Source organism: Falco punctatus (genome assembly GCF_963210335.1).
Source record: "Falco punctatus genome assembly, chromosome: 6".
Taxonomy (NCBI): domain Eukaryota; kingdom Metazoa; phylum Chordata; class Aves; order Falconiformes; family Falconidae; genus Falco; species Falco punctatus.
Genome location: NC_137585.1, coordinates 86,086,966 through 86,109,641, shown reverse-complemented (window position 1 = coordinate 86,109,641; position 22,676 = coordinate 86,086,966). Strand labels below are relative to the sequence as shown.

The 22,676-nt window shown below is 37.3% G+C and overlaps 1 long non-coding RNA gene across 1 annotated transcript in view; it reads right to left on the bottom strand.

Moving 5' to 3' along the window:
* Window positions 1-50: 50 nt before the first annotated feature.
* LOC308066561 overlaps window positions 51-22,676 on the bottom strand; it is a 90,047-nt gene continuing 67,421 nt past the window's right edge. The window contains exons 3-5 of the long non-coding RNA XR_013929200.1: window positions 5,223-11,678; window positions 3,828-3,881; window positions 51-3,263 (exon numbers count right to left, since the gene is read on the bottom strand). This is a non-coding gene — a long non-coding RNA (uncharacterized lncRNA). The remainder of the gene's footprint in view (window positions 3,264-3,827; window positions 3,882-5,222; window positions 11,679-22,676) is intronic.

Below are 22,676 nucleotides of genomic sequence, written 5' to 3'. Positions count from 1 at the left end.
TGTGTTTGATTACTTTTCTTTGAGGAGAAAAAAAAAAATATTAGGATATTCAGTAATACTAAAAATGCAAAAAGAACACGGAAAAGTCCAGAAAACTAACACCTCTCTTCTCCTACCTACAGTTCTGCAATAGCCTTGTCTCCACAGGGCTGTGTTCCTTGTCCGGCATGAACAAATGGATGTAATCAGGCAACAGACACCTTGTGAGGAAAACAAAATGTAACCACATTGACACTGATAATGCATATGGAACATAGATACACTCCATATGCAGGTACAATATTTCCATTTGGATGCTTGGGTCAATGCTGACTACATTGCCATGCCGAAAAACCCAAACTGAGCTCCTTTGCCTTGAGTAGGATGCCTGAACTTGATCTAAGTACTTCCCTGAGTGGCTGTACATTGAAGTGCAATGCACTAGACATTCAAGTGATAAGTTCAAAAAAATTAATTGTGGCACTCCTGATTAATTAATATTTTATGTTGCACTGTGGCTACATTTAATAGAAATACAGCTTTTCAATTCAAAAGCATGACTGCACCTTGCCTGGGCTTATCTAAGCAAGCTTTAAATCATTGTGATAGAATATGGTATGCAATGTAGTCATGGAAGAATGTATTCCAGAAAAGGCCAACTTCTAAATTTGTTTTTGACTTCTGGGCCAAGTTTTCCAGGCCACCCAGCTCTGTGCATCCACAGTTTGTTACTGACAGGGGAGAAAGCTCGTTCAAAGAAAGACATTGTCAGCCTGAACTTTCAAGGTTTATTCTGAATTTTGTCAATGGGAAAAAAAAAGAAAAAAAATAAAGAAAAGATTATTTAACACCATATTCTTAAAAAAGAAATAAATGAGGTGAGAAATTTTATCAGATGGTCCTTGAGCTGCAGTATCAGAACATCATAATAGGTATTTTCTATCATCTGAAAAATCTTAAACACAATACCAATGCGAGAAGAAAGCAATTTTTCAGTATTAGGAAAATGTTCAGTGTACATCTGGTTGCATTCCAGCTTTAGTTTTTATCAGAGACAGGTGCTAAGTGTTAATAGTGATACCTATTACTAGAGTTACATCTGTTGGTTGACCTTTTTTTCTTTAAAGGGATTGGCTGCTTTTTTTACATAATTGCACATGGAATTCCTTTGTAGGAATTCCTCTGTGCAGTATGGCCTTTACTCATATGTTACAGATACTCAAACAGATATACCCAGATAACAGAGATATGAGAGTTAAGTTTGTTGTATTCAAAATCAGTGGCAAAGGTAACTGGTCACAAACAAAAGGAATTCCCAGCCTCTCCTTGAATGGTGATAATCTCAGAAATATGGAAACATTTAGTAGTTTCATAATGAAAGAAATAGGCATTTTATGCTTCTGCCTTTGGTTAGAACCACCCATTTCATGTCTGTAATGTGACCCAGTAATTACCCTGAAAGTTTCCAGTTGTGATCTAAAACATTTGTGGGTAGCAAGTTTTAAAAATTAAATCTACAGCAAATGCCACACATTGGAAAGACAAGAAAAAGCTAAATTTAAACCACATTTATTCAGATGTTTCTGCTGATGTGTGGTGTGTAATGAGCCCCATAAATCTGTGCAGTGGTAGTGTTACATTAAGGAATATTGTTTCTTATATGCGGAAAGTAACATGAGCCTATATCCATAGTTCTAATCTCAGTTGGTTAATCACAGTAAACCGCATTTAAAAAGCTGGTTTTTGTTCCCACTTAGGAAGCAAACGCTGTGTCCTTATTCAGACAAAGTATCTACTCATCTCAGTGGGAATTTTTCCTGTGTCTGGAATTAAAGACACAGATCTCAGAGGAAGACCTGGATTTAGCTCCAGATCCACCACAGACTTCCTGTGTGACCTTAACCAAGTTATTTAGTCTGTCTGCAATCGGTCTTATTATCTCTGTTTTATGAACATATTCAGTTCCTTGTCTGTAAATAAGGATAAGGCCACTCTTCTTTGCCCCTTATTGTTGCAGTAATTACATTGAAAATTGTGAGGTCTATGGGTAATGGAGTCAGCGCTTAAATCTATAGAAGCACTACTTTAAGGTATGTTGATTTTATACTGCATAAGAATATGATTAAAACTGGGAAAAACAATAACTATTTTTAAGATTGAGATCTTATCGTGTATATATGTTATCTATAATAACAGCAGCTATGCATCAGCATTGATATAAAGTTACATGACTGTATAAACACACGTGTTATTGCCTATGTTCTGATGAAAATTGAAAGGTACAGCTGACATAGTGATCTGTGAAATAAACTGAAGGAATTTCAGGGTGTCATTCAGTAGTTCCAATTTAGGTACTAAACCCATATAAACCCTAAGCTAGCCATTCTAGATTCTTTATTATCAATGAAGAGAAAGATGTGAGTCTAAAGAACAAGCAGCCTGGTGTTAATGTAGGTGTTTAAGCTAGGACAGATGAATTTCCCAGTGGTGGGGTGATTCATTTCAACTTAGATGTCTAATTTTTGTACATGTAGAGTCAGGTAAGATTAACTCACTCCTGAAGGTTTTCAATGGGGGTGTTACAGATTTGCTTTCAAAGGCCCCAGTCAGAATACTGAATACAGAATACTATGAGCATGCACAAAGTTTAAAAAAATATTCAGATGCAATATCTTTTTTTTCTATTATTTTCAGCCACAGTTGTAAACTAGGTTGACAAATGTACAAGGTCCCACAGGAATTGCACAAAGACCAAAGTCCTTTTTTTCAATTGTTACGCTGCACGATGTCTGTAGAGATATCCTGGCTCTTTAATACACCAGAAGCAGTTTCGTAAAACAATAGGTGTGTCAATGTGCTGGCTTTGCCACTGCTTTGTACATAGTTTGGCACATCTCTAATCTAGAAATCATTCTAAAGCATCTATTCAACTCTTCTGCTCTGTTGATGCATGTAATGGAAAAAGAACTGGAAGGCAAGCAAAAACATTTACTCAGCTATTTGGTACAAGGATGTCAATGACTTAAATTCTTTAATGACACTACCCAGTTTATTATTGATTGATATATGTCTGGAAAGTCTGTGACCTCTGAACATCTCTGAAGAAATAGCCCCACCTTGAGCATCTGACAGGGAGACATAGTGGAAATCTGAGCAGCTGAACAAATCTCTTCCTGAGAAGATCACATGGGTTAGCACTCATTAGGTTCCAATCACAGCAAAATTACTCCATATGTCATCTCTCACATAGTTTTTCCTATGGGAAATGGTCTATGTCAAGTTACCTATGGACATCAGAACAACAGATAACAAAGGTATGGCATTTCATTTAATCTCAGATTCTTTTTTTTTTTTTTTTTTTTTTAAGCTTACATAACTTGGTTTAAGAAATAGGGTTATGATGAGTTACAACAGGTGATTTGCAATGTTGGCCCGAAACTCTTGCTTAGTCTTCTGAGGTATGGTATTTATGATGACATTTTCCATTATTTATTTTACTGACATGGGTGTAACATGCATTTTTTTTATATTATCATGGTGCATTTCATTGGCTTAATGAGACTTGTAGCCATTTCCAATGATCATAAAATTGACCTTACTCTACAATGCTATGAGCAAGAAGGCAAAAAGGAGAAAGGCAATGGAAACATAAGTTTCAGTATCTTTCAAGTAAAAAGAGACTTTTAAATTAACTTAGAAAAACTTTTTTTTTAGGAAGTAATGATGAAGGATTTTGGAAATAGATTTACACTTAATTTCTTATCATGCTACAGTTTAGCTGTCATGCATCTTCAATTAAATAATGCAAAAGCAAAAGTACACACAATCACAGTTATGTTTATTATTACCTTCATTGATTGAGGTCATTCATATTTGGAATTTGCATAAGGGTTCAAGAGTATCTGCTAACAGAAAAATACTGAATTAACCAGAGAAAATGCCAACACACATATTTATCCACTGTTTTGTGTACTGATTAACAAGAGACAACTTGTAACCATTTTCACATGCTATTTTTAGAAACATTCTTCCTCTGATCTACCATCTGTGTGATTTTTATTTTTGTTTAAATTTTGCTCCCTTTGGTAAACATTTCTGAGAAATAATTAGAGTGGTAAGAGCTTAAGAAACTCTGCCTGGCAAGAAAACTCATCCCCCACTCCTTCTAAGGCAGGCAAGATATCTAACTCAAGGCAAACCTAATTAATATGCAAGTGGATTTTAGCAATAAGAAGGGAAAAGGAAAGCTGCTGAATTAATTGAGACAAACAAATCTTTGTGAGAGCTGTCTCAGGAAAAGCCTGAGTCAGCATGTAATATCAGAAAGATATCATTTACATAAGAAAGTTCCATAAAGTGAAGTATATTCTAATAGTTCTCAAATTTGAAAACTTTTGGATTCCATCCATCATTTGCAGATGTAAACAAATTTGTATCAAACTTCACCAGAGATACAGACTTTTGTATGGCAAATTTGAACTTCCCATTAGGTTTTGTTTGAGATTTTTTTGGGGGTTGGTTTGTTTGTTTGTTTCTGATGTTTTCTTTTGTTTGCTTTTTGTTGGTTGTTTTTTTTTTTTTTTTCTTTATCTTTCATGGACCTGTTTTCAAGATTCCCCTGTAAACTTTCAGGAATACAGAACAAAAAACAATGTTTTAGATGTATTTATAGTTGGATTAAAAGATATTTCTGCTATGTTTCTTTTTAAGATAGGTAACTAGCACCTGAAAGAGCATTTCCAGAAAACAGCAGTGGATGTAAGAGACTATACTAGTAACAGTATATTTAAGAATATAGCCAAAAAACAGAAATTTCACAAGTTTCTCTAAGTTTGCTTCTGATCTGCAACAAGCAAGGATACAAATAAAAATAATATAATTCCTTTTAAAAAAATATATGCTAGCAGAAGTTGATGCTTAAGTGCATTTAACACCTCATTTGATTTGAGTGGGGACTCACCATGTTCAAATACGATGAAGGGACATATAAGTTGATTGGGTTCAAAGAATAACAAATAAAATATTGTAACAGCATCCTGAATGTTTGTAAAAATAGCATAAATTACTGAAATCCTTATGATGTACTTAATCAGAAGTTTTTCAGAATATGTTAAATAGGCATGTAAAAGATGCTCAAGTACAGCTGATTCTTCCTTTGAGCAGGGTCAGAGTTATATGCTTTCTTAGAGGTCTTACTATATCCCTTTTTTTTCTCTCTTTACATGTTTTATACTAAACCTTACCTGTCTGTGAAGCCTTAGTAGACTAACTCACATGGAGTGGGTTGAACACATAAGCAGTTGTTTGCAGATGAACTAGGAAAAACTATGCGTGAAGGTATTTAAATACAGAGAGGGAGCCAGAGGTGAACAAAGATGTGATTATTCTTCTGCTTCTCCTCTATGACTCTTAAAAAGAAGGAAAACCTTCTTTTTAAAGGTCTGTGGGTTGAAACTAAACATGAATATTTTCAGCCTAAACAGTTACATTCCTAAATGTTATGAGGACCTGAAAGAAAGACCCCTTGAGATGGTCTCAGTATTCATATTTCTTGGTGCCTTCTATAATTATGATGGCTCCTTTCCTTGTCTCTTTCTTGAATTAAAAAGTTCCCTCGTGAGCCATTTGAATGATACTGAAAACCACAGCCAAGCACTTCTGGGAGCTGCTGTAAACATAGGCGCTATTTTTTATTTTTTATTTTCTAGAAATGATGTAAATATTTTTTCTGTATATTGAGAAAATCTTAATTGCATAGCTACATGAAATATCTGAACTGCTAAGAAGAGCTATTCCAGTAGATAATAAGGGAGTATAAATGCAGACCAATGTACAAAAGTTATATAATTACTACATTATACATAACTTGTAAAAGACTTCTTTTAGACTTCTAGGGGTGAGTCAGCTGCTTCAGGCTTGGGGGGATATTTTGTGAGTGTGCACACACACATGGAAGAGAAAGATGAATTAGACACTGTGAAAAGTCTGTTAGCAGCTATAACCAGGATTCTGTGAAATATTATTTAGTGTCTACTGCAACATCAGGACTTAAAAAGCTTTCAAACTGAATGGACCTACTTTACCAGGACAACACTGCCTCACAAATAAAGTAATGGGTTTGAAATATAGAATCGTAGAACTATAGAAGCATAGAATGGTTTGGATTAGAAGTGACCTTTAAAAATCATCTAATCCAACCCCCCTGCCATGGGCATGGACATCTTTCACTTGATCGGGTTGCTCAAAGCCCCATCCAACCTGACCTTGAACACTTCCAGGGATGGGGCAGCCACAACTTCTCTGGGAAACCTGTTCCAGTGTCTCACCACCTTCATCATAAAAGATTTCTGTCTTATGTCCCATCTAAATCTACCCTCTTTCAGTTTAAAACCATTGTCCCTTGTCCTGTCACTACAGGCCTTGATAAAAAGTCTCTCTTCATCTTTCTTATAAGCCCCTTTTAAGTACTAAACGGCTTCAATAAGGTTTCTTCAGAGCTGCCTTCTGTTCTCCAGGATGAACAACCTCAACTCTCTTGATCTTTCTTTATGGGAGAGGTGTTCCAATACAATTGAATACCTACAATTGGATTTAACCCATGTGTCTGCTGAAGGACAGAACTGTCCTTAAACTTCTAGCCTGACTTTTACATGAGGAAAGACTTGTCTTTTGCATTTTAGAGAGGATCTGCTAACTGAGAGCTCTCTTCTAACTGAAATGTAGAGAAAAATCTGGGGAATTCTAATGGGAGTGCAACTATAAAGATGTTCTATGATGTTTGGAAATTTTCAGTTCATGCATATGATCAAATCTTAACTCATAATTTGTTGAAGGATCTACTCTTAAATCAGAAATTATAGAATGAATAAATTTAGTTCATTTATTTATACATGGACTAGGTGGAAATAGGTGTCATGAGTGGTGTGACTGTGGGAAACGTGTCTTTACTTCTAGCACTAACATCTGCACTTTTCTTAAAAACCCTAAATCCACTTACATAAATATGCACTTAAATGGGTTTTTTAAATGTTACTTCAACTTTTTCCTTTTTTTGTTGATGCAGCACTCATTCAAAAAAAAAAAGAAAAAAAATGAGTGGGGAAAATATTTTTTTTGGATACCAACTGATAAGAGTTAATGAAACTTCAAGTGGATGACAGCATGCAGACCTTACCTAATTCTATCCTACTATTTACTAATTCCCCACAGGTTCAGGCAGGTAGATGCAAGAGCCTTAGACAATGCCATTAAACATCCCACAAAAATGAGGAATAACTTGCTGAGACTAGTACTGTGAGATTTCAGAGCCTAAAGCTATTGGAACAAGCAAGTGAAACAAAAAAAGCCTCTGTAACCTGTAGTATCCAGGACATTTGAAGAATGCCAAACACTCAATGCTGAATGTTGAAGATTTGTCCTGTTTTCAGCTAGGATTGATTTAATTTTCTTTTTAGTAGCTGGGGCAGTGCTGTGTGTTGGATTTGGTGTGAGAACAATGTTGATAGCATTTTTGGTTGTTGTTGGGAATTGTTTGTACTAAGTCAAGGACTTTTTGGTTTCTCAGGCCCTGCCAGTGAGAGGGCTGGAGGGGTGTGGGACATTGGGAGGGGACACACCAGGACAGCAGTCTTGAACTAACCAAAGGGATATTCCATACCATATGGCGTCATGGTGAGTATATATAAGCTGTGGGAAGAAGAAGGAAATGGAGGACATTCAACCTTACGGTGTTTGTCCTCCCCAGTCACCCTTATGCATGACGGAGCCCTGCTGGCCTGGAAATGGCTGAACACCTGCCGGCCCATGGGAAGTAGTGAATGAATTCCTTGTTTTGCTTTGCTTGCATGCGTGGCTTTTCCTTTACCTATTAAACTGTCTATCTCAACCCACAACTTTTCTCTCTTTTCCAATCCACTCCCCCATCCCACCGCAGGGGCAGCGAGCGAGTGGCTGCGTGGGGCTTTAGTCACTGGCCTGGGTTAAACCATGAGAAGAATGTAGTGGAAATACGAAGATTTACTATTCCTTCTTCTAAGTACTTTGAAGGATTTTTCTTCTCAAATATTCTTCTAAATACCAAGGGAGACAAACCCTTCATGAAATGATAATAAATTAGCTATAGCAAATGAAGTTGTTTATTCAGGGTTTGAAATTCTTCTGACTATACATGATTTTTCAGTAGCATCTGCTATCTTAGTGTCTCTCATTAAGTATACAAGTTTGAAATGTTTTGCCATCAAATTCAGGAGGTAATTTATGCCCAAATGAGCTCTCCTTACATGTAACCTGAATGTTTGTACCCTTGTTTTGGATCCCTTGGATTTTACTTATTTCTTTTGTTTATCCGCCTTGCTGCAAAGTACATACTGCCCAGTGAGAACAAGGAAATACAACAACTTTGAGCAGAATAGACATTTCACATACTTCTGTGGTAATGATTTCTTTTTGACTGTGTGTTCCTTTGCACATTTCAAAAGCAATCCCTGGCAAGAAGAATCCTACCAAAAAATTCTCTAGAGAACTTCCAAAGTGAAAGCACAAGACATCTTTGTCCGTTCACTCAGAGCCAAGGTGGCCTTACAAGGGCCCAGGAGAGAAGCTGTCAGGTCATGGACTGTTATTAGAGTGGGATGTACTTTTGGCCAAGGCAGTGTGGTACACACTGGACTTAGAGTTTTCTGACCCTGTGACAGAAGCACGCCTTCGTCAGTACTCTATACAATCACCTTGCACTTAGCTGAGGAGAAAAAGGAGGAAAAAAGTCAGGTAACTTGTAAGTACTGTCAACAGGCAGCTGTAAACCTGGGTAGGCTAAAAGCCACTGCTATTTCAAACATTATTCTATAACAGAATATTTGGGTTATATTTGCAGAGAAAGCCTGAAGCTTGACCTCAATTTGCGTGCACACTTGTACTGACAAAATGAATAATTGATACAAGTATGAGTGCATACATGTTTGATTAACTAAAATCAAGATGTGGGAATAAAGGTACAAAGCCAAATGTTTTAGATATAGTAACAGAAGTGTTGAAAAGAAATAGGACATCTGAAAGTACTATTTTCTTTCCAAATTCAAGAGTCAGAAAACTAATACAGTGAAGAAGATACTTTTCTACTGATGACAGCATCCAGTTTTTCCCCAGATGGAAAGAATTTAATTACATCATTTTTAAAATAGGACTGGAAATGGTGAGCAGTATTACATCAAGAGTCATGGTATTATACAACATACTTGTTCTTACAGCATGAGGTTGTGTCTGCTGCTCATGGCTGGGTTGTATAACAGCATACAAATCTTGGCCATCTTAGCTCAGGTTATGATGTGCAGGTTCCTGTGTTGAATAACAAGAGGCTGAAATTAATCTAATTTTTTTCAAGGTTTTGATCTCTTAAGTTGCTAGTAGTGAGTACATAAATTGTTATTTAAGTTCATGGCTGCACTGGTGTATTACTTCTACTTGCAAGCCAAAATTTAGAGAAACTAGACTTAGGACAACCTCCATATGAAACTTAGTATTTGCCTATCTTTGCAGATTTCAGAAATATTAATTAAAATGAGATAGCCCATATGTGGTTTACTTTTCATCTTTTAAAATATGTCTATTTTCACAATTGACAACAATAAACAGGTTTATCTTTATTATTTCTTTTGTTTTTCCAATTTCTTTGGTATATTTTTCACAGGTCTTCTGGCTAGCAGTTTGAATGTATTAATGCCATTGAATAAAAATATCTTAAAGACTTGGAAAATTTTTTATTTGACTCCTTTCAATACAGATGCTTAAAAGAACATATAGTTAGGCTGCAGTACTTAAGCCTGAGGCTTTTGATATAAGTAGCTGACTTCGGGTGTATTATGTCTATAGAACAACTTGTTAAAAGAAGGAGCAGAGGTTGCTTTGAGCATGTACAGAAATGGCAGGGGGTGGGGCAGAGGGGGGAATGACCCACCAAACAACAAAAAAGTGAGAACAATACTTTAGTGAAACATCAGGCTGAACTTTAAAGGTGAGATGGAGAAACCTGAATTCATTGTAGAGGGAGAGATGAAGCTAGTCAAGTATTCTGAGGACTGTTAGATGTTATTAATCTTCTTCTTTCCATAATGAAGCAGAATGAAAAAAAAAAAACAAACCCCAAACCAAAAAAACAACAAAACACCACCAAACCCAAAAAACAAAACCAACAACAACCAAAAAAAGCCAACCTCAGAAAGTGGAAAAAGTTTTAATAACTCTCTCAGACTGGATAAATATAGCTGATGGCAAAGAAATAGCAAACTTCCTGGCTCTAAATGTACATATTTAGCAGTGACTGGCTGCGCTAAGCTGTACAATTTCCAAATTAAGAAATTTGGCGTAACCAGCAGTTTTGAAATTAACAAGTTGCAGCTGGTTTATTTGATTTTATTTTAAAAGTGTGCCACTCTTCCTGTCATATTACTTGAGCACAACCAAATGTTCTTTATCATCAAGGGAACAGGTGTCCCAAACCTAAACATAAACCATTGCTGAAGCAAAAAGAATGGTTATATTAGTTACCCATAGAGCAACCAGGAATTGTGGTAGATTTAGGCCCTGTTCAAAAAGCTCATTCCACACAAACAGATCTCTGCAGATGCAGGCAATGCCACCAATTTCAAAGGGGTTTTATATACGCACAGACCTGCCCACAGAAACATGTCACAGAATTAGGGACTTAACAGCTAGACTTGTATGTGGGAACCATGCTGGTCATTTGCAAGTCAAAAGTGCAATTAAAGCTCTGAAAAACCACCACTTCCACATATCCAATTCTGTCTTTATCACTGAATAATCAAAAGACTTTCTTTTCCCATTGTACGTCTTCTACAATGAAACAACAGGATTTGTGGATGAAGGGAGGAGGGCTGTTCTTTAGAAGGGCTTTTGGTGCTGTCTTCCACAGTACTTTTGTATCCCAATGAGGAGGTTACAGATGGGACTGGTGGGCAACCAAGTTGCTAAAAACAATGGTTTGATAATCACACTCAGTTGGTAGTGGTTGATGGATTGTGTAATGTGGCTGGAGGCCAGTAACAAGTAAAGTACCTCAAGGGTCTATCACCAGAGCAGTTCTGTTGAAAATGTTTACCCATGATCTGGAGCAGTCACTGGAGTGCAGTCTTGCAAGTCTGCAGATGACACCAAACTGGTAGGAGCAGTTGATATGCTCAAGGGCAAGACTGACAGCCAGAGGAACCTAGACTTGCTGGAGGAATGGGCCAAGAGGAGCCTTATGAAAATCAGCAAGGCCGAAGCAAAGCTCTGCACATGAAGGAAGGAGTCTCTTGCAATGATACAGGCTGTGGAGCAGCTCTGCAGAAAAGACCCTGGAGGTCCTGGTAGGCAGTGAGATGAGCATGAACCAGAAATGCCCTGGCAGCAAAGAGAGACAACAACCTCCTGGACTACACTAGCACAAGCAGAGCCAGTACACACAAGGAAGGGATTATCCCCCTCTGCTCAGCACTCTTTACACAACAGCCAGAGCACTGTGCCCAGTTTTGGGTCCCCCAGTACAAAACAGACATTGATAAACTGGAAGAAATTCAGCACAGAACCACCATGATGGCTGGAGGCTGGAGCACTCACCCTGTGATGAGACACTGAAGGTGAAGGGCTTGTTCAGCCTGGAGCAGAGGTGGCTTCAGGCAGACCAGGCAGCTGCCCTCTAGCACCTATGAAGGGAGCATCAAGAAGACAGTCAGACTTTTCACAAACATGCATCGTGGAAGAACAAGAAGCAACAGACATAGACCAAACCAGGAGAGGTTCTGACTGTTTATAACTAAAAGGACAATCTTTAACAGAGATAGGAAATTGACTGTGAAGTAATATGTGTGAAGGATTTCTGCTACTATTTTGTACACACTCCCAAGAAAATTAACCTCTGGGCTCTTAGAAACAAAAAAAAGCTTATAGAAACAAAAGCTATAAATTCAAATTCAAAATAAATCTCCAAGGATAACAGTACCATGTAGAGTAACCTCAATTAATAAACCAGTAATCAAAACAATGGAGTCAAATATTTAATAGTCACTCAGGAAACTCTTAGAAGACATGGTGGAGAAAGACTTAGTTATTGTGTATCTCCTAAGAACAGAGCTAGTTAATATTAGAAGCATCACATATATATCAATATAATGCAAACAGAGTTAATCAATCAGCAGCTGAGTCACATGCTGCATCTGTATAGATGGCTGATGACCTTATAGATTTTTTTATGGTTGGGATCATCTGTTTCTCTTTCAAAGCACTACTACAGCAATCTGTTTAAAGCCCCAGCACAAACGTTGTTCATTATCACACAACAAATTGCTTCAGTGGATCACATACAAAAAGTGAGACATATTCAATGAAGTAGAAGGAAGGAGATTGATAACAGGGAGAGAAATATTCATTCCTAGCATATAGGCGGATATTTAATAACCCTTTTTTTAGAAGTATTTTGTATCATTATAACAAAACTATACAATTGAAACATACTGAGTACAATTCCTTGATAAAGTAGTGTCCATTTGTATTTTTTGTTTGCTTGTGTATCATTCATATGGTTCCAAAGCATGCAGAGGCATCATTAATTATTTCTGATAATGTAGACCTGCTCAACTTTTCCAGATTTTTTTCCAAATACCTGATATAGCAGATTCCCAGAAGCTAAGAGCTTAAATGGATAAAAAAGATTATGCAGGGAAATAGAATGGAAGATAGTCACTGAGAGACCAGGTGGAAAGCTAAGCAGGCATCTTGTTAGTCCCAATTATTTCCTCTACACTGCCATTTGTTTTATGAATCTAAATTGACCCCATTTTTAACAGAAAAAAAATAAACCCGGATCTCTTCCCTGTGAAGTTTCCAGCAAATTTGTATTTTGACAGGATAAAATATGCAGGAAAAAAGTATACAGCTTTCTAGTTCAAAGATCTGTGAGTATTTTTGTTTGGATTGTTGTGGAGATTTTTTCCTCTGATATATGCATAACTTTCTGAAGAGATGATATGTACAGGATATGTCTCTGCACTTCTAGAAATGAAAGAAGTTTAAAAAAATCAGGGAAAATATGATGGTTCAGGCTGGGTTTCAATAAAGGAGGTGTGGAGATAATAGAGGGATACTAGGAGATGTGGTGGAACTAGATAGTCTTAAATGTCTTCTGTAGCACATCACAAGCTGCAACACACTTCAAACAGTGAGAGCCATCATTGTGCAGAAAGTGTTGCAAAGCCAAAACAACCTGGCCAGGAAGTTACCAGCCAAAAAACGAAAAAGCTGATTTGGAACAGAAGCTTCATTACTTGCAAAGGATGCATTGGTAACTAAATCAGTGCTAAGAAACAAAACTGAGAAATTCTCGATTGAACTTTAATAAATAGATAAAAATACAAAGTGGGGATCAACTGTTCGTAGCAGATATTATAAAGACCCTGACTGGATGGAAGAAATTAGTTTTGCATAGCAGAGGTAGGCCATAGTAGCCTGCAATGAGTAAGGCCAAAGAGTGTGGAAGAACCAACAGAAACAAGGTCCTGGCCAAGGCACACTGTGTTAAGGCATTGCACTGTGAAACAATTAGATTTCAGGTTCTTCTATAAGTGAAACTTAAGACCTGGTAAAATCTCACATAGCACTAGTTTTGCCCATTTGTAGTACGTGTTGAGTTAATGTAATTCATCTTTTACCTGAGGAAACAGTATGTCTTTATATTTGTGTTTTGAAGCATCAGTCTAAGCCTAATTGGTTATTTACTCACACTGGGCTGACCTTATTTAAGAACCAGCTGGTAAACAGGCTGAACTCTTAGGTTGTGGCTGGCCTCACTGACGGGCAGCAGCTCCCCTTGGTCAATGCCACTGCACTTTAACAAGGGTAAAAAGGAAGACCCTGAGAACTACCAACCAGTCAGCCTTACCCCCATGCATGATAGGATCATGGAACAAAATTTCTGGAAGATATGTCAAAACATATGGAAGACAGGGAAGTGGTTAGAGACAGCCAACTTAGCTTCACCAAGGGCAAACCATGCCTGTGATCCAGTGGCCTTCTACGGTAAAGCAACTGCATCAATGGACAAAGGAGGAGCTATGGATGTGATCTACCTAGACTTCTGTAAGGCCTTCGATACAGTCCCCCGCAACATTCTTATCTCTACATTAGAGAGATATGGGTTTGATGGATGGACTGTTAAATGGGTAAGGAATTGGCTGAATGGCATGTCCAAAGAGTTAGTCAATGGCTCAACATCCATGTGGAAACTGATAATGACTGGTGTCCCTCAAGGGTCCATAGTGGGATCAATACTATTTTAATATCTTCATCAGTGGCATAGTAGATTTGAGTACATCTTTAGTGAGTTTGCAGATAACACCTGCTCAGTGGTGTTGATTCACTTGAAGGAAGGGATGCCATCCAGAGATACTTTGACACGCTTGAGGAGCAGGCTCATGCAAACATCATGAGTTCAACAAGGCCAAGTACAAGGTCCTGTAACTGGGTCAAGTGAGTCCCAATATCAGTACAGACTGGGGGATGAACAGATTGAGAGAAGCCCTGAGGAGAAAAACTTGGGGGTATTAATGAATGAACAACTGGACACAAGCCGGCAATGTATGCCTGCAGCCCAGGTGATTCTCCCCCTCTGCCCAATTCTCATGAGACCCCCACCTGGAGTACTGCATCCATTTCTGAAGTGTCCAGTACAAGAAAAGGATAGACCTGTTGGAGTGGCTCCAGAGAAGTGCCATGAAAATGATCAGCAGGTTGGAACACTTCCTCTGTGAAGAAAGATCAAGAGTTGAGGTTGTTCATCCTGGAGAACAGAAGGCAGCTCTGAGGAAACCTTATTGAAGCCGTTTAGTACTTAAAAGGGGCTTATAAGAAAGATGAAGAGAGACTTTTTATCAAGGCCTGTAGTGACAGGACAAGGGACAATGGTTTTAAACTGAAAGAGGGTAGATTTAGATGGGACATAAGACAGAAATCTTTTATGATGAAGGTGGTGAGACACTGGAACAGGTTTCCCAGAGAAGTTGTGGCTGCCCCATCCCTGGAAGTGTTCAAGGTCAGGTTGGATGGGGCTTTGAGCAACCTGATCAAGTGAAAGATGTCCATGCCCATGGCAGGGGGGTTGGATTAGATGATTTTTAAAGGTCCCTTCCAATCCAAACCATTCTATGATTCTAAGAGTAGAAGCAGCATGTGTAGAACAGAAAGGTGTAATGGGGTTTTTTGATCTTCTTGACCCCTGGGGGTTCAGAGATTTGCCCAGTAGGAACAACAATGACTCTACAAATCAGATATCATAATCTTCATATAGCCAAGTTCCATATACCTCAGGCAGTAAAGGTCACTAGGAGCAGTAAGAGTAATTCAGACGCAGAAGATGACAAGACTGGCCTGATCATGAAGGTGATCCATGGAAGGGGTGGTTAGCTGGCCTTGGCTGGCCCAGTTTTTCCTTCAGAGCCAAGGTCAGTGACTGCTCAGCAGTCACCCATGTCAGCATAACACCAAAAGCAAAGGTGATGCAACCCCACAAAAATGTCACTCCCAGGGACAATAATTCCAAGCTTGAGCTTTAGTTGGCTGGGATGGGTTCTCCAGTCCAGAATGGTTCCCTAAGAAGAGGTGGTCAAAGGTATCTTATGATGGAGGAATTGTTGCTAAGCTAGTTCTATACACCTTCTCTAAAAGCAGCAATAAGAATAGATATTGGGAAGCTTCTAAAAAACAGGGATATAAACATAGCAAATATCATTCCCAGCAGATATGTCTGAAGATTGATTGAAACAGAGAAATTTTTTTTCAGGTTTTTTACTTGGTTAGAAAGGAGATATTAACATCCAACCATGATGTAAAATCATGTCAGCATTGTTAAGCAAATTAACAGACCTCAGCTGTTTTTTCACTATTTGGGATATATATATATATTTTTTTTTTAAATGAACTCCATCCCAACTAAAACTTGGGTTTTCTATTCTTGTCTTCCTGGATTAGTTGTCCTAAAAAATATCATTCCTGAGAACTTGTTTTTTGCTTTGGCATTGACTTGTGCTGACTCACCTCAGCAGAGAAAGACAGCCTGGCAGGACTGGCAGAAGGACCTGGAAATTACTTGGAAGCTTAAATTAAAGTCCTCTGTAAGTCACACTTGGCTATCAACTGTATGTCTGACACTGGTGATACAGGTCTAGACAGACTTATTATGTGCTGGGCTGGCAATCTAAATCTGAGGTCATAACATCTGTGCTTCTTATACTGGACATATTGCTCAATAAAACTAGTCTAAAACTGATTCTTAAACAAACCTCTGTGTTTATGCCATGATATCATGCTTTGGGACTTAGTAAAACATCTCTGAGACTGACCATATAATGGAAAATACACCTGCACAATGTTATTTGTGTTTTTATAAAGTTAGACAGACTAATCACTTCCTTGCTTTTAAAAGTGTGGACCATTGTACAGATTTCCAAGGCAAGTCACAATGCACTCTGTGAGCCACACTAAAAGTGTTGAATTAGCGTTCACTGTGGAGAAGAATGAGCTGAATCCCTCCTGATGTTAAAAAATCTGTTTGGGAAAGCTATATGTAATACCCTTTATGTGACTTATGTTGCAAGTTCTAGAGTAACTCCCTTAAGATCATTGAAGATCTACCTAAAATCTCCACTATGAGTGACCAACACATCCGTGTTGAACTAGTGGCCAAAGAAAAACTTTGAATGTGATCACATTCAATGTTTCCACAGGACCTGAACCATCTTCAGCTCCTATGGTATTGTCCAAGACATTACGGTGTCTGGTTTTATATCACAGTGGGATTTCACTATGGGTTAGCTTTCTAACCCAATGCACAGCTATCTCTGATTCTACAGGCCATTCTTTTCCACTTCAGTACAAAGCAAACTAAGTTAAATTTCTAACTTCATGTCTGTTAGAAGTTGCCATATTTCCTTTCCAGCTCCTGGTTATCCTACATAACACCCTAGAGGCTGGGTTACTCCCTCACAGGAGTTCAAATTAAAGGGATTCAATAGTTTACAATTTTTTGTTACCATTCATTCCATTTGAACTCAAACAGGTTAGCTAAAAGTTAATCCAGTGTAATTGCGCGGTTTTCTGACTGTATCTTTACATATTACTTGTCCCTTAATAGCATGTGCATATTTTGATTTGTACTTGTTAAAAAATGCTTAACAGAGAGATATTTCTGCCTCCAGATAGCCTTTGCAAGCATCAAGTTAATCAAAACAGAAAACATTTTCTGTTCATATAATTGCCCCCTTTAAAGCACTGAATCAATAAAGCTACCACTGCATTCTAGAAAAAAGTTACAAATAGGTATGTGAGGATTTAAATATTTTACTCCCACTGACTTAAAAAGGTCTCAAGTAACTAAACCTGTATGTTGTGTTTTAAATATGTAGCCCTCTTAGCTTGAGGAAGCTTATACACTGTGGTGGGTACTAGGTGTAATAACAAACATCATTAAAACCTCCTAGAATTTTCCAAGGAAAATATGAGTATTCTTTCTAACATTTTTTCATAGTTGGCATGGAGGAAACCTAAAATAACTGTAAGAAAATCAAATTACTTCTCAATGGAAAGTAGGGAGGAGTTTATTGGTCATTGTTTGAACTGCAACCTATGCTATGACTCAGCTGAAATGAGGGCTACAACTGGTTGTCTATGTAAAGATATGCATCAACACACATCATACTAACTCGGGGTAGCCAAAGGAGGGGTTTATGACACCTAATCCATCCATTTCCCCAGTGACTTTCTACTGTCTTTGTTTATTATCTGTCAAACTGTGCTTTTGATCGGTTTTGGAGACCTTAAAACATACTAGAGGCATTTCTGCACATGGGAAAACATTCTGGAAATGGCAGTTACCATCCCATAGCAAGTTCCGGTAGGCTGCAGTGCAAGTACTGAGACAATTCTGTGAAGAGCACTTTCATAAACTCATATCTGTGATGCAAAAGCATTTTGGAAAAAATAAGGTTTTGCAGAGCTGGATATTACTGCTGAGAACTAGAAAAAGGGGAAGGTGAGGAGAATTTCTGAACATCTGAAACTGACTTTTCTTCAGCTTCAAAGAGCTCCAGAACAGGGGGTCTATCTGAACAACACAAACACATGCAGCTCTGTTTCATATTTCATCTAGTTATGTTTATTCGTTTCATATGGACTGGTATGCTCAGATGGGTGCCTCTTGCATTAAACTCAAGTCCCTGAAGAACTGAACATAAGCTCTTGGGTACATTTAGCATGGCAGGAAAATGGAGCAGACAGACTTAATTATGAAGTCGAGGGCAGCTGGACTGTGATGTCCTGTTTCTGGGAAGAAATCGTAAATGGACAACCTGAGGCCAGGAAACGCATTGCACAGGCACAGAACAGGGAGGGAGGGAAGTCTCAGAGTACCTGGCTCAGCAGACTTGGAAGCCACACAGCAACCTAGTGGATGCTGTGCAAAGGGAGCGTAAACGGGCTCACAAAGCTGCTCTTTCATTTTCCTTCTGGCTTGGTCAAGTTTTATCCCTAGCTCTATGTTACCAAAAAAAGATTGGCCTAGTTAGTCATCTTTAAAACTCAGCTGAGTATTGGTTAGATGACTTTGGAAGCTTCAGAGCTCATTATTTCTGAATACTTGGTGGCCTTTCAACTTTAATACATTCCATCTTATTAAGAAAAGGAGAGCTAAATTAGGCTTTTGAGGAAGCTTGCTAAGTCCTCAATGTTTCTATGAACATAATGCAAACACAAACAATTTTTCTGCTATTTGGCTTGTGGTACCGAACAATAAAGAGTACTTTTATTTTAGCAACCAGAATTAGGCCCTTCCCTCATCTTCACTTTCTCATCCATGCACCAACAAAAGCATTTACTCTGAATTAGTGTTGCAAAACTTTTCTGACTCATACTGTAGGCAAATATTTCCTTTGTTGGCTGGATGACTGATAATATATGAAATACATGTTAATTATATATAATATAAAACATAATACATAATGAATATATATGTAATATTTCTGAAAACAGAAACTTGTAAACTTTAACATGAAAAGTAAATAAGTTTCAATCACAATAAATGTAATATTTAAATTTTGTCCACTGTGCATAAGTTCATTTTTTTGGGTGGTTTTGATACTCTGCTAGCTTTTATCAGAGTATTATTTTGTCACTTCACTAGAGTTAATGGTTTGGCAAAGATACTATTATAAACCTGTGTTTTCACTGTTTTCTAGCTTTGACATAAAAATTGGCTATGGGATGAAACTTGGTATTCTCGGTCTGTCTACAATAGCAACAAGTTTATTTTCACTACATCTCCTTTAGATTTTATATTTTCACATTACAGAAAAGATATAACAAGAAATGTTTGTGGTTTAACATTTTTACTTTATAGGTAACAAAAAAGTCCCATGTTTAAGAAAAACACAAATAATTTCATAACAGAAAATAATCATTTTCCCTGAAATCCTAATGGTCATTGCTAATAATTGACTTTTTAAAACTCTTCAAAATATTTTGTTGTTAATAGTTCTGACTTCTGGATAGTTCTCTTTTCCACACAAATGTCTTTCTGCTTGCTTATTTCTTCCCAAAGTGCAAACATTAAGAACAATGGATTATACAGTCTAAGTAGAAAAAGTATATGATAGAAAACATTTCTTTTTTCCTGGTTTTGTTTTGTGCCTTCCTGTCTGTGAAATAGTTCCTCACAGTAAAGACAGCCTCAAGTCTTTTCCGAGTGTTATTTCCTGAATGGCACTCCTTCCTCACCATCTTTGCTTGCTCATGAACAATAAAAAACCCAACCAAAGAACACTGTCTTCTTAGTAATAAAACACTGAAGGGACGTACATAATTTATGCTTTTCTTGCCAGCAGTCACAAAAGAATCAAAATCACTTGCATTGGCGTAGACAGAAAAGGCACAGAAAAAAAATCAGTTTTAAACTGGACATTGAAACTTAATTCTCAGTGACCTTATCATTAGGACACCATGTCAGCTTCCTGGAGTTTCTATAGCTTTCTGTTATTAAATCTGTAAAAATATAGTCTCACTGGAGAACTGAGGCAAAACATAGAACTTTTATGCAAAACTTCTGTCATCCTAAGGGACATTTGGCAACAGGACACGTATTAAAGACTGAGGTCAGATTCACAAACTGGTTCATGCATACGTGGATGTACACACACCTACTGAAGGGAAAGAATGATCTTTGTGTCCACAAAAAAATACTTCTTTATCTGTGAATTACATTTTTTATGTTTAATTAACACAGTTTTACTGTTTACTGCAGGCTGTTCAGGAATGTCCTTAATAGCTTTTCCTTCAGACAGAGATTTTGTGTTTTCTCTGTTTCATGACAGTACTACAGACCCCAAGATTCTCACAAGACTTTAATTACTTGTGAGAAATAGACTTTGAAGCATTAAAGCTCTTAGGTACTTTGGAAAGGAGTTCTTACATTGTGGGATTATTTAACTGTTTCTTTGACAGTGTGGCTGTTAGCAGTTGGAGAACAGAAAGTGTGGATTACTGCTGGCAAGCCCATAGACAGGCGTGATACACAACAGAAGAGAAATGGCTCTAGACATGGCTGCAGATTAACAGAGGGTAGCGTTGGTGCATCAAAAGGAGGCAGGAGGTGGGAAAGCTCCGGAGCTGCCGGCAGTGATTCATTCATGGAACCTGAAGTACTGTGAATCACACTTCAGCTTTGTTCCTGCCATGTAAGCAAGCCAAATGCGTCCATCAGGAGACCAGCAGCATCTAGGCCTTGTTTTTGGAAACCTTTAACTAGAAGCACCAGCATAATATTGGTTTTGTGGGCCTTTTGAAGCTATTGTTTTAGCAGGCCCATTGCTCCAATGAAGAAATCTATTGAAGATCCAATTATTTTGATTTTATTGACTCATCCAGTACATTTATAGATTTTTTTTTTTCCAATCATGCTATTCTGAATTGACTGTGTAATAGGATTTAGTTCACAAAATCATTCAGCTATTACAAATTGTTTGCTTTTGCTCACTTACAAATGCTATTGTGCCATTTCTTTTCACAGAAAGCCAGTTATGTATTGAAGGCATCAAAGTCTGGCACAGCACATCACGGTTGTGCAAGCAAACTGGGTTACTCTGTCAATGCACTCTGAGGCTCAGTTAGGTCTCCTGTACCAAGTCTCAGCTTTGAATCTGATTTTGCTGACCATCTCTAATTTTTGCTTTTTTCCCCCCACAAGACAACTTTAAACTTGGGCTGTATAAAAAGTTGTCTAATCTACTGGTTTTAATAAAAAAGACTTCATCATTACTTGATACTGTCTGCACTAAAGAAAACAAAAAATTACTAGCTTTATTAAATTGGAAGGTTGCTGACTCTCAAAGACAATGAAGATTTGCATTTCGAGCATGTCTTTATTATGTCTAACATATCCCTGTATCTCTGACCAATATGTATTTATACAAATCAAGGATATGCTACAAAGATATTCCATAGTTTATAAGTGGCTGTCAGGCATTCACATTGTAGCTAATGTTATTATTTCTATACAAAATTACAGCTGTACTTCATAAAAATTTCCTTCGTCTAGATCATTAAATCTTCTCAATTATAAATCCTAAGTATATGAAATATTAAAAAGATACTTTCTCCACTGTTTCAATCTCCATTTTTTCTTTGTATAAAACTCAATTTGCTTTCTAATTCACAACAATTAGGTAAAATCACACCCACCTTATTCAGTTCAAAATTATAGCAACATCAAGGTTTTAACAACCAATTTAGAACACTTAGAACACATTAAAATTAATATGGTGGAACTCACTTTGATGAGTAACCACTACAATATCTAATGAACCAGAATGTCAAATCAGACTCGAGATCTGAAGAGCTGTTGCTTACTTTCCTTTGCCAAAAAAAAAAAAAAAAAAAAGAAAAATAAGGCCTCAATATTTTTCTCTGCATTGAAGATAGCATCATTTGCTGCGCAGTTCTCCTGAACAAGTAGTCATTGAGATCAAAAGGTTAATACAACTCAAAACAAGTTTGACAAGCTTGCTTTCCAAGAACATCTAAATAACATTAAAATATATTGGACATTCTTTCTTCTGATTAAAAGCATATCTGTTATGTCTTCCGAAGTACTGGAAATAAAATAAAAAGGTCTTTTTCCTGTGGCAAATTATCTTTCAAATGTGTATCTGGTAGTTTCTTATGTCTTCCCCTGGGGCCTATAGCAAAAGCCACTGGAAAAGATCAGGTAGTATACCAAAATGAATCACTGGTCCAGCACTCTGTGGAAACTTCTTGTCTCAAAGCAACTGCTGAAGCTATAGATTGAATCTCCAGATACTATCAAATGATAAAAGAAATCTTAAAGACTATTTAGAGATTAGCTGCCATCATTCAATTTTATGACTTTTCTAAAAGAAGTATTCTTTGGGTGGTGGCACTGAGAACTCAGTATAATGTAAGAGTTACTACGGAACTGCCTATATTAAAATGCAGTGGGAAAATAAATCTTTTAATCTAAGAACAAAACATTAATACAACAGTTTTATTGTGAATTACTTTGATGCTTTGCGTTGTCTTTAAATCTGTAATACACTGGGGAAATCTTCCCTTCTTGCTTTTTGTTTGTGTTTCTTTGCATCTTTTAT